The sequence below is a fragment of the Grammomys surdaster genome, unplaced genomic scaffold, assembly GCF_004785775.1.
Source record: "Grammomys surdaster isolate TR1022 unplaced genomic scaffold, NIH_TR_1.0 125179, whole genome shotgun sequence".
In the NCBI taxonomy this organism is placed as follows: domain Eukaryota; kingdom Metazoa; phylum Chordata; class Mammalia; order Rodentia; family Muridae; genus Grammomys; species Grammomys surdaster.
Window position 1 is genome coordinate 589,989 of NW_021620071.1, and position 11,719 is coordinate 601,707.

The following is an 11,719-nucleotide window of genomic DNA, read 5'->3' on the forward strand; positions in this document are numbered from 1 at the left end:
GAAAGGATAACTGGCTCTCATCTTTCAAAATAGCTGTATTGGCTTGTGGCCTTCTGACTCTAGGAGACATTTCCAATGAGAAAGGGGAGGCTAGGAGGTGCGGTGGGAAGAAATCAGAGTGGACAGATAGCACTGGGCTGAGGAGTCCTTTAGATGGCAAGGCCTTGCTCTGCTTTCCTAGGAGGGTGTCAGGGGGAAGACCTGCTGTTCTGGGTCCAACAGGGAAACTGCAGCAGGCTAAGTTCAGACCTATTTGCAAATTTCTAGCTTCTCTGAGTATATTGTACTCAGCTAGCTTGAGACCTCTCTGGAAGACAGCCTTCTGCTAGGATTCTCTGGCCAGAAGAGAAGATGGGTCCTAGATTTCTGAAAGACATGTTCAAACCAATAGCATGTTCTGCTTCTGCATTTGTTGGCTTTAGCCTGTCTCTCTTCAAGTCCTTTGGTCTATGAGCTCAGGAGTCTGTGTGGGCTCCCATTTCCTCTACGAGTCTTGGTTGGATCTAAGACCAGGTAGTTTGCTACCCCCTGCTTTTCTTTGGCAGCTCTCAGCTGCACCCAAAGACATCACTTGGATCCCATCATGCAAAATGGCTTCCATGCAACAGACTGCCTGATAGTAGAAAGGAAACCATGGCAACAGGAAGCAGAGAGGATAGTCCCATTACTCCTTAGAAAGAGCAGCCTATTTCTGGGACCTGAGCCCATTTATTCACTAGTTGTGTACTTTGCTGTGCATTTCAGTTTTGGAGAGATGGCAATGAGAGTGCTGGGTACGAGAAGGGAGAGAAGTGGCATGCTTTCCTTTTTCTCTAAAGAATGTTAAACTACTACCTCCAATCTCCAAGGCCATTTTTGAGTTCATACATATCTCCAGAGTACAATCTGATCCCCTTTTCAGATAGTCAAGGGAAAATGTATTAGGGGGTCACTGGAGACATTCCTCACTGGGGACATTCCTCACTACCTGAACTCTTCTGAAGATGTTTCTCTTGTTTCCAGCACAAGGACCCTTTTAGAGCTTTCAGGCCAGGGGGCTGCTTGGGACTTCCTGGGGGGTAGGGGGTGGAGTGAGAGAACATTCCTATGAGTCAGCACACTTCTCCAGTGTGTGCCTAGTATGCCCCACCACGCATGCACACACTCAGCTGGGTGGCTTTTGGTAGAGACAACTCTGCCCCCTAGTGACAGGATGAAACTAGCATACAAGTCAGAGAAGAACAGGCTGTTCCAGAAGCTAGAACTCACTGGAATTCCCTAGAGGGTATTTGAAAATGAATCATATGGAGATCCAGACTAGGATTCTCATCCTCTTGATGCAAGAAGACATAGTCTGCATAGTGAGAATTAAACAAAAAAACAGAAATATTATGGCAATGTGTTTTTGTTTTAACCCCAGGTGTGGGATATGGGAATGGTTCAGGTTGTCCACAGCAGCTGACTGATTTGCCTCCTGCTCTAGCAGGGGTGTGGTTTTGCCACCTGCAGATAGTTTCTGCGATTGTGTGACATTTGGAACTCTGGGGACTTTTCAGAGGGAATGTAAATGCTAGGCCCCAGAGAGGCAAGGTGGGTTGTTGTTGTTGGTTGCTGTTAAGTAGTTGTATACAAAGAAGAAACTAGATATCCTGATGATGAAGATCAAATTTGCCCTAAGGAACTTGGTGTCCTTAGTTAGTAGGGTTAGGAGGTTGAAAGAGTAGAAAAGGTAGTGGAGAAGGATGAAAGAAAGAAGAACCCATCTGCTGGGTGGAAATCATGGCTACTAGACCCTATGGATAACCCCAAGGGACACACTAACTTTTCCTCAAAATACACATCAAAGTTCTCTTTCCTGCAGCTTGTCTCAGGCACTGTCTCCTTAGCCCATTCAGTTGCCATGATGAGGGGAAGTGATCTCCTGGGGAGCACTGTGTACCAAGAAAGTGGAAACCTTGATCCTATGGCTGTATGCCAACATCTGCACAAGCTCTTTGGGCCTCCCCAGATGTAACTTGGTTACATGCCTGGGCAGCAGAGTAGAGCTGGCCTTGGTGGTGGAGGAGGGTGGGTGGGGGTGCTCAGATGAGTGAGCCCGAGGGCATGAGCTTGGGAGAAACTGGATGCATCACAAGTCTTGCATGGGCAAGGGAAAGATGCCCTCCCACCTCCTTGCTGCCTGCAGCAGGTGGGAGAACTTGCTACAAGGTATTAAAAATAGGAGAGTTGTCTCAACAGATCATTGGCTGCAGCACTTGGGAGGGTGGGGCCTTTTACCTATTCTGGGAAGCACACTAGAGTTGGCCTTGGTGCTGTGGAAGAGGGTGAGCTGGCCCTGAGGGCATGACACCTTGCTGGCTGTGGCGCTTGGGTGAGCTAGCTGGGGCAGTGCTGGAGAAATGGCCCTGGTTGTGTGGGCACTGACCAACTCAGCTGCCACCCAGGCTCAGATCCAGGCCTTTTGAGTTGGCCTACCCCAGAATCGACTCCATCTATAAACTGTTGTAGCATGTGAAAGGGCTGGTCGTACAGATCCAAAGCTGCAAGACACAGAACAACAGGATATCCTAGAAGAGTCCCAGTGAGGATCCAACATTGATAGTGTAGCAGAAGCCAGAGGCCTCAAACCAATCCATGACTCATTGCAATGAACTTTTACAAGTAAAGATGTGTGGACAAAAGGGGGTACTGTGTGACACACGGTGACACACTACAGCTTCCTCAATGAGATTTAAAAAATTATTAATTAAATTTTTTTTTTGCAGGTAAGGTTGCAAGGGTGATGGGTGGAAATAAAGGGATGAGAGATGAATGGGATAGGGGTACATGATGTGAAATTCAGAAAGAATCAATTAAAATTTTAGAATTAATAAATAAATACAAAGATAAAATAAAAAACAAATTCACACAAGACACACAATTTAGTCTTTTGTTTGTTTGTTTGTTTTGTTTTTGTCTTTTAAAACAGGGTTTTCCTGGCTGTCATGGAACTTGCTTTGTAGACCAGGCTGGTCTTGAACTCACAGGGATCTGCCTGCCTCTGCCTTCCTTAACCCTAACCCTGAGTTCTGGAATTAAATGTGTGCACCATCACACACTACTATGAATTCAGAGTTGTATATCCACCATCACTGTCTTATTCTAGAATATTTTCATCACCCTTAGGAGAAACTCTGTACTCATTAAATTCTCATTTCCCCTTACCTCCTCCCCAAATCCTGGAATCAGCTCCTCTGATTTTCTGACTGAGAATTTACTTATTCTCCCATCCAAGTACTAATAAGAATGATGGATTAGTAGATAGGATTTACTTATTTGGATCCTTTATACAAATTGGATCTTATACTATATGGCATTTTGTACCTGTCAACCATTATGAAGGATCCAAATGTGTAAATCTTATCTACAGTCAAAGCATCCTGGTCACATTTTTTTGTGACAAAACTTTTCCTGGGGACATACAACACATACATCTAACCACCCCAGATAGGGAGCCCACACAGACCAAAGTGTGAGTAACACCAAACTCCAACTTGGTGAACAAATGAATTTCATTAGGGTTACTTACAGGAGCATGGACGAGGGATTACTTACAGGATTAGAAATGACTGAAAGACAACTGCATTACCAAGGCCCACCCCAGGATGGGTGACAGCTCACAAAGCTGGGAACCTGGATTGCATTGCACAGCCTCAAAGCTGGGAACCTGGAGTGCACTACACAGCCTGCAGGCAGCTCAACAGGTTGGAGAGTGTCCTTTCCCAGTAACTCAGTACATCTAAGCCTCTGCCAGGTTTCTCGGCTGGTTTCTCTTTCTTCCAGGCACCTGATCTCAGAGTCTTCTTTGCAGCTTTTCTCTTCTGACAGTGTTCTATGCCCCTCAGCTCATCTGAGAGTCTTCTTTGCAGTGCAACGTCCTTCTATCTGAGGGGACTCTCAGCTTTTACTGTTTACTCTGGCAGAGTGGGAACTAGTGAATCTGGTCAGTTTTAGGGACTTCCTGATGCTATTTTGAGTTGTGTTTAAAGAGCTTTTTGAAGGACAGAATGTTTCACTCTTAGAAGAAACTGTTATATAATATCATACCATTACATCTGATTTTTGAGGCTAAGCAGGGCCCAAAAATTTATGTATATGGATGCTTCTCTTACATATTCACCATATGCATAAAGTACCCATGAAAGCCACAGGAGGGAGGTTGATCACCTGAGACCAGAATTACACACTGTTATTAGCTGCTGTGTGAGTCCTGAGAACTGAACCCAGTCCATCTGGAAGAGCAGCCAGTGCTCTTAACTACTGAGGTACTGAGGTATCTCTATTTTTCTACCTTAATATTTGAGATGAGGTTTCTCCCTGAACCTGGAGCTCACCATTTGACTAGACTGGCTGGCCAGTAAGCTTATGAAATCTACCTGTCTCTGATATTCCTCTCCCCTGCCCTAGAATTGGGATTACAGTTGCACACTGACAACTCAGCTTTTTATGTAGGTACTAGGAATCCAAACTCAGGTCCTCATGCTTGATTGGCAAGCACTTTACTGATTGAGTCATCACCCAAGCTCTGTATCTGTCTTTGTGCCAATGCCACACAGTCTTTTTAAAGGTTGTCTTTGGACTTTATTGGTAATGTCCTTTAATTTAAATTAAGTTTTATTTTGAGGCAGGGTAGAGTTTCTCTACATAGCTCTAGCTGTCTTGGAACTCACTATGTAGATCAGGCTGACCTAGAACTCATAGAGATCCACCAACTTTTCTGCCTTTGGAGTACTGGGATCAAAAATGTGTTATCACGGCTCTCTGCTCCTCCCTGTTCCAGAGATCGCCGCATCTTCTTGTGCAGTGCCAGCCTCATCCCGTAGACAAAATGGTGAAGGTCGGTGTGAACGGATTAGGCCGTATTGGGCGCCTGGTTACCAGGGCTGCCTTCTGCTCTCTATCTGGTGGCAAAGTGGAGATTGTTGCCATCAACGACCCCTTCATTGACCTCAACTACATGGTCTACATGTTCCAGTACGACTCCACCCATGGCAAGTTCAACAGCACAGTCAAGGCTGAGAATGGGAAGCTTGTCATCAACAGGAAGGCCATCACCATCTTCCAGGAGCGAGATCCCGCTAACATCAAATGGGCGGATGCTGGTGCTGAGTATGTCGTGGAGTCCACTGGTGTCTTCACCACCATGGAGAAGGCCGGGGCCCACTTGAAGGGTGGGGCCAAAAGGGTCATCATCTCTGCCCCTTCTGCTGATGCCCCCATGTTTGTGATGGGTGTGAACCACGAGAAGTACGACAACTCGCTCAAGATTGTCAGCAATGCGTCCTGCACCACCAACTGCTTAGCCCCCCTGGCCAAGGTCATCCATGACAACTTTGGCATTGTGGAAGTGCTCATGACCACGGTCCATGCCATCACTGCCACTCAGAAGACTGTGGATGGCCCCTCTGGAAAGCTGTGGCGTGATGGCCGTGGGGCTGCCCAGAACATCATCCCTGCATCCACTGGTGCTGCCAAGGCTGTGGGCAAGGTCATCCCAGAGCTGAACGGGAAGTTCACTGGCATGGCCTTCCATGTTCCTACCCCCAACGTATCCGTTGTGGATCTGACATGCCGCCTGGAGAAACCTGCCAAGTATGATGACATCAAGAAGGTTGTGAAGCAGGCATCTGAGGGCCCACTGAAGAGCATCCTGGGCTACACTGAGGACCAGGTTGTCTCCTGTGACTTCAACAGCAACTCCCACTCCTCCACCTTTGATGCTGGGGCTGGCATTGCTCTCAATGACAACTTTGTAAAGCTCATTTCCTGGTATGACAATGAATACGGCTACAGCAACAGGGTCGTGGACCTCATGGCCTACATGGCCTCCAAGGAGTAAGAAACCCTGGACCACCCACCCCAGCAAGGACACTGAGAGCAAGAGAGAGGCCCTCGGTTGCTGAGGAGTCCCTGTCCCCAACACTGAGCATCTCCCTCACAATTTCCTTCCCGGACCCCATAACAACAGGAGGGGCCTAGGGAGCCCTCCTTACTCTCTGAGATACCATCAATAAACGTTCGCTGCACCCCCCCAAAAAAAATGTGTTATCACAACTTGGCTGGTAATGTCTTTTTAAATTAATATTTTCAATTACTACCCCAATTAATAGACTGACTTTATTATGATATTTTTACATCTACTATCACATAGCCTTGATCACTATAGCTTTGTCATAGAACCTGAAATTAGGAAATGTGAGTCTTTTAAATAGATTTTTCCCAAAGATTATTTTAACTATCTTGAGTTTTTGTCCTATAATGAATATTTTGCCCATATGAGTTTTAGGAATCTTTATGCCAGGCAAATTTTGATAGAGATTGCACTGGATTTGTAGATCAGTTTAGACTAATGGTTCTCAACCTGTGGGTCATGATCCTTTTGGGGTGTTGAAGGACCCTTTCACAGAGGTCACTGATGACAATTGGAAAACACAGATATTTACATTATGATCCATAACAGTAGTAAAATTACAGCTATAAAATAGCAATGAAATAATTTTGTGGTTTGCACCACAACATAAAGAACTATTAAAGGGTCTCAGAGTTAGGAAGGTTGAGACCCACTGGCTTAGAGAGTATTGCCATCCACAATATTAAGTCTTGATCCACAAATGCAGAGGCTTTAAATTTTAATTTTTTAATGCCTTTAAATAAAATTTTGTCCACTGCCTGGCTGGGTCTGTTTTTCTTTTATTTTTTTTTAAATTCAAGGATATCAGGTTATTACTCTCTATGAATGGGACCTTATTTTGACAAAAGGATCTTTGCAGATGTTACCAGTTAAGGATCATTTCAGCAGGTGGACTCCTGTTCATGCCCCAAGTCTGAGTTCACTTGTCTTTGTAGAATCTTGAGCCCTCTAAGACCTTTTACTGGTTCCTTTACCTGTCTAGTCACCTGTCTTTCTCCCATCCTATTTCCTTTGTTGGTCAGTCCTGAACTTGTGCATTAGGCAGGTTTTGCCCTCAATGGCACAATGACTCAGTGTAATTTTTTTTTAAACAGGAGCTTTATTTAGATATAATTCACATGGTATAGTTGACAATTCAATGGGTCTTAAGTATATTCAGAGTTCTTCATCAATCATCAAAATCTAGGTGCAGGGCATCTTTTTCTGTCCTCGGTAGCATTCATAACCCTCATTGTCCCTCTTTTCAACCACCAGCAATCAAACTTCTTCTTGACTCTTGGAGTTCAGAACACATGATTATTGGACATCCTGGTGCTCAGCTTTCAGTACTTCTCATGTTCCACTTGTTCACACATGTGGTCTTATGTGTGCCTAGAATTTGTAGCAGTATTTTTCTATCTGGAAGTGGGAAGGGTGATGATTAAACCTGCTGTGATGAAGTTGTTTCATGTTGAATGGGTTTGAGGAGGAAGAGGAGGAGGAGGCAGCAGCGGTGGCGGTAGAGGAGGAGGAGGAGGAGACAAATCTATTGAAGGGGAGACTGTTTACTCATGGTTGCAGCTGTGTTTCTAGCTCTTCAGGTATGTGTTCAGGTAGGCAGAACAAATGGGAATGAAGATTGGGATATATGGGTTTGGGGTGCCTAACTTGTGGGTTAGTAAGCTTAGGGCTCATGCCTAGCCATGGCTTTGCGACCATTGATCGAATGGATAAAACATGTACTCTCTGATAGATAGGAGCTGGGCAAAGGGAGACTCAGCTTGAGGAGCCTTATAAAAAGGGAGTCAGGAGAACAGGATCTTGGAATCCATGAAGGGAAAAGTGTTGATAGGCAGGATAGAATGGCTTGTAGTCACTCTGAAGGAACAGGGTAGATACTGAAAGTATCTTAGAAATGGAGAGACTCATGGTGTTCCCACTTCTGTGAGGATAGAGAAAGTTTCATGATTCCCTAAATGGAGTTTTCTAGGGGAATCAAGGCAGCCTCCCATGCTGGCTTGAATATGGCTTGAGAGGCCAAAGAAAGGAACAACACAGGCAACAGGGAAATCCTCTCAGTCAGAGGTGGAACCAGGCTGAGCACACCCCAGTGTGATTACCACACTGCTCTAGCCTAAGGCTTACTTGTCAGATCCCTCAGTTGTGGAGTAGAAGGGATCATGTGCAGGCTGAGGCTTGAGAGCTGTCAGCAGTCAGCTATCTAGATGCCAAGAGTGGCTTTTTAGTGTAGAGGGGTCAGCTTCAGTGAGGGATGGAGCAAAGAATGGTGATGGGTTGCAGGTCCTAATGGTAGGAAGGAGGAATCTGTACAGAAGGGATACCAGGTGGTGAGAAGAAGGAATGACACAGTGCCAGCAACACTGTGTGAGAAAGGGTGATATTTTAGACCTGGACAGCCATGGTGAAAGACTACTGGGAGGTGTGAGGCAGGGAGAGTGTGGAAATTGGGAAATAGGCTTGGTGTCTGGGTACAACTGTCCTTGGGCACCCAAATGCCTCTTTCCCGCTCTCAGCCTCAGCCTTGGTATTTCTGCCGCAGAGTCTGACTCCTTGAAGTAAGCCAGTCACTCTTTCAGGTACTAGCTGTCTCTCTGGGAAGGGTGTGTGGTGAGCTAATGTTAGGGAAGAAAGTGCTTCCACCAGGGGATGCCTAGCCCACCTTTGCTGAGCATCTTTGTTCTGCTGGGAGTGGACAGGAAGCCCAGGCCTATGCCCTCAGAGAGTTTACCAACTGAGTAAGGGGTTATGGAACCAGAATGATATGGGGAGGATGTAAAATGTGGGGATGTTGGTGACAGGTGGTGTGTGGCGGCTTCTGTGATAGGTGTGGCTTGCAAGAGGGAGAGCCTTGCTTAGAGGTTTGCTAGGCCTGAATGGTTACTTGTAAATTATTTATCTATTAACCACTGCACTGAGGCTGCCTGTCAGTAGAGTGCCCTATGACCTGGGGCTTTAAAAATTAATGTATTCACTGAGTCATTCCCTAGACTCACATTCACTGGCACCTATTACTTGTTGAGCCTAGACTTTTCACACCACAAAAGACCCAGGGGAGCAGCAGGCATCCACACAACCCTGTTTAACCGAAGGCCTGTAGGTTGGCTCTGAGAGGCTAAGTAGGCTGTCTGCCAGGGTAGGGGGAAACATCTCATTTTGAAGTGTGTGTGTGTTACATGTGAGTGGTGTGTATGTGTTGCATGTGAGTGGGGTGTGTGTGTGTGTGCCCACACTTGGGGATGTCATGTGCTTGAATGTATGGTGGGAGTAAGATAAGAAACTGAGAGGCAGCAGCCTGATCAATCAAGGTCAGTCAGTTTAGGAAGTCTGAACTTCAAACTGCTGGTTTTCAAAGCTACTGGCCTGGCCTGGGCACTGTGTTGTATAAAGAAGGTCACGGCCTTGGCCAGCCAGGATGAGGGAGAATTTTCAGCCTTAGGCAAAGGAAGGAGTACAGCTGCTCACAGCCTGGGAACAGACAGTCAAGACAGGGCTCAGGTCATGTCAACAATACAGAGGCCTCGGGCACAAGCCCCTCTCCCCAATTCTAAAAACCTATGACAATACATACCAGAACAAGCTGGACAGAAGGATATGTGGCAGGAGTCCTTACACCAGGTCAAGATGCCAAGATGAGAGACCACCATCTTGAGGGGAGCTGACTGAGCCTCATGCCATGAGAAACATAGAGGGTAGGACCTGAGGCTGGCTAGTCAACAGAGTGACTGGGCAGGGACTGGCACTGCAAATTCTAGCTACTGGCTTTTTCTTGAAGTAAATGGACCTCAGCAGGCCTATAGTTCCAGGAAGCTCATTTTGGTGGCTGATGTCATGAGTAAATGACAGTCTCCCAAAATGTCTCCCTGTTCTAAATCCCAGACCCTTTGAAGCTGACCTTATCTGTCTGTCAAAAGGGCCTTTGCAGATGTACCGAGGATACGGTTGTTGATATGAGGTTGTTTTGGCTTACTGAAATGGGCTTAAATCTAATGATGGCTATCCACATGACAAACAGAAGAGAGAAAGGACAGAAGGAGACCCAGGAGAGGAGGCAGTGTAAACAAAAAGCAGAAAATAGAGAGTTTCTGTTGTGTTAGAACACCTGGTTGTGGGACTTTGTGATGGCAGCTCTAGGACACTACTGGTCTCTGCACTGCCCCTCCCTTTCATGTCCCTTCCTGTAGCTGTTGCTCAGCTAAAACCAGCTCTGGGCCAGCTCCTTCTGTCACCACAGCTCTTCAAGGGCTTTCTGGGTCCCTGGGGGCAGATATCAGCATGGTTTGGGGGAGGGAGCTCTTTAGGGTAGAGAAAAGCCCGTAAGATGTCTTAGAAGAACAGGTGTTGACAGCAGTGAGGGGGGTGACCTGATGAGAATAGACACAAACCACAGATCCTTCCCCAATACTCAGGCAACCTCTTTGGGGTATTCTGGCTCCACACACCCTCTTCATCATACAGCAAGTTGAGAAGGCCAGGTAAACATAAGGACTGGTGTGATGGTACTAGGAAGCCAGGATCACTCAGGCTATAAGGAGCTTGTAGAACAAGGTGGACTAGAATCTTTAGAGATGAAACCCAACCCATTGACCTTGGTTATCTTTGGCCATGTGAGCTCTGCCGCTTTTGGCACTTCCATTTGTGGTCATAGCCATGTTGGCACTCTACCCTAGCTGGCATGGAGGGAACACTAAAGAGTTTGGTAGAGGCAAGCCATGTCAAGGAAGGAGAATGAGGCTAGACAGGTTGTAGGGACTTCTGCATCCTCATGAGATCAGACCAATCACACCTGAGGGCTTAGGGAGCAGTAGTTCTTTTCACATTCCTGGTGGTCTGGAATCAGAGCAATTATTTGAATGTATCAAAATGACTGGAGTTAGTCACTAGCTTAGGAGTTCTTTTGAGGTCCTATATTTCTAACACCAGTTGCACAATTTCCTGTTTTTAGAAGACAGAAGGAAATGAGATGTTAAATATGCGAGTTTCTTATTCAATCTTTCAGTAAACAGTTACTTAGCCCCTACTGTGTGCCAGGCTTGAAAGGTAAGGGAAAACTACATTTGCAACAAATGTTGGAAAGCAGTGAAGGTCAGACATAAACACCCTTACTGTTTCCATCAGAAAGGCCCCTCTTCACATTTTGGTACAGCATTTCCTTAGGTCTCATCTGCATGCTGAAAGTCTTGCAAATATGGATTCAGGGTTTGCAAACACTAACATTTCTCATTATTGGCAGCTGTTGGCTCAGACACTGATGCCTCAAAAAGAGTCCAGAACTTTCTTTCACCCAGGTGATGCAAAGCTCTCCCTATCTTAAGCCACTAAGACACTCTGGGCCACCAGACCAGGCCAACACCTTGGTTGAACCATAAGGATTCTTGGACTCTAGTGTCTGGATATGCCTTCATGCCTCTGTCTTCAGCTGTGATCTTGTTGCACAATTACAGAGAAATACCTGTAGTTTCTGATCTGGAGAGGGGTAGAACTTTGTCTTTCCTACTCCCTCACTGCTCCCCTCTCACTTCACTACTCCCTACCTCCCCCCAGCCCCTACCCTCTCCCACTTGGGTATCCCGGGAGGGGGGCGTACAGGGCCTCTTGTACCTGTGAATTAAAAGTATTTCCTGGAATCGGGGCTTAAGTTTCTAGGGGTCATGGCCTGCACCTCCAGAAGCCCAGTTACCATAGTGGAAGGAAACCAGGCACAAGCAAGGTTCTTGGCAGCATTGGCTTCTTCTCATCTGAGCCGGTGGATTCAGCAAGATTGCAGTCTGAGCAGCGGTATTCACGGAGAGG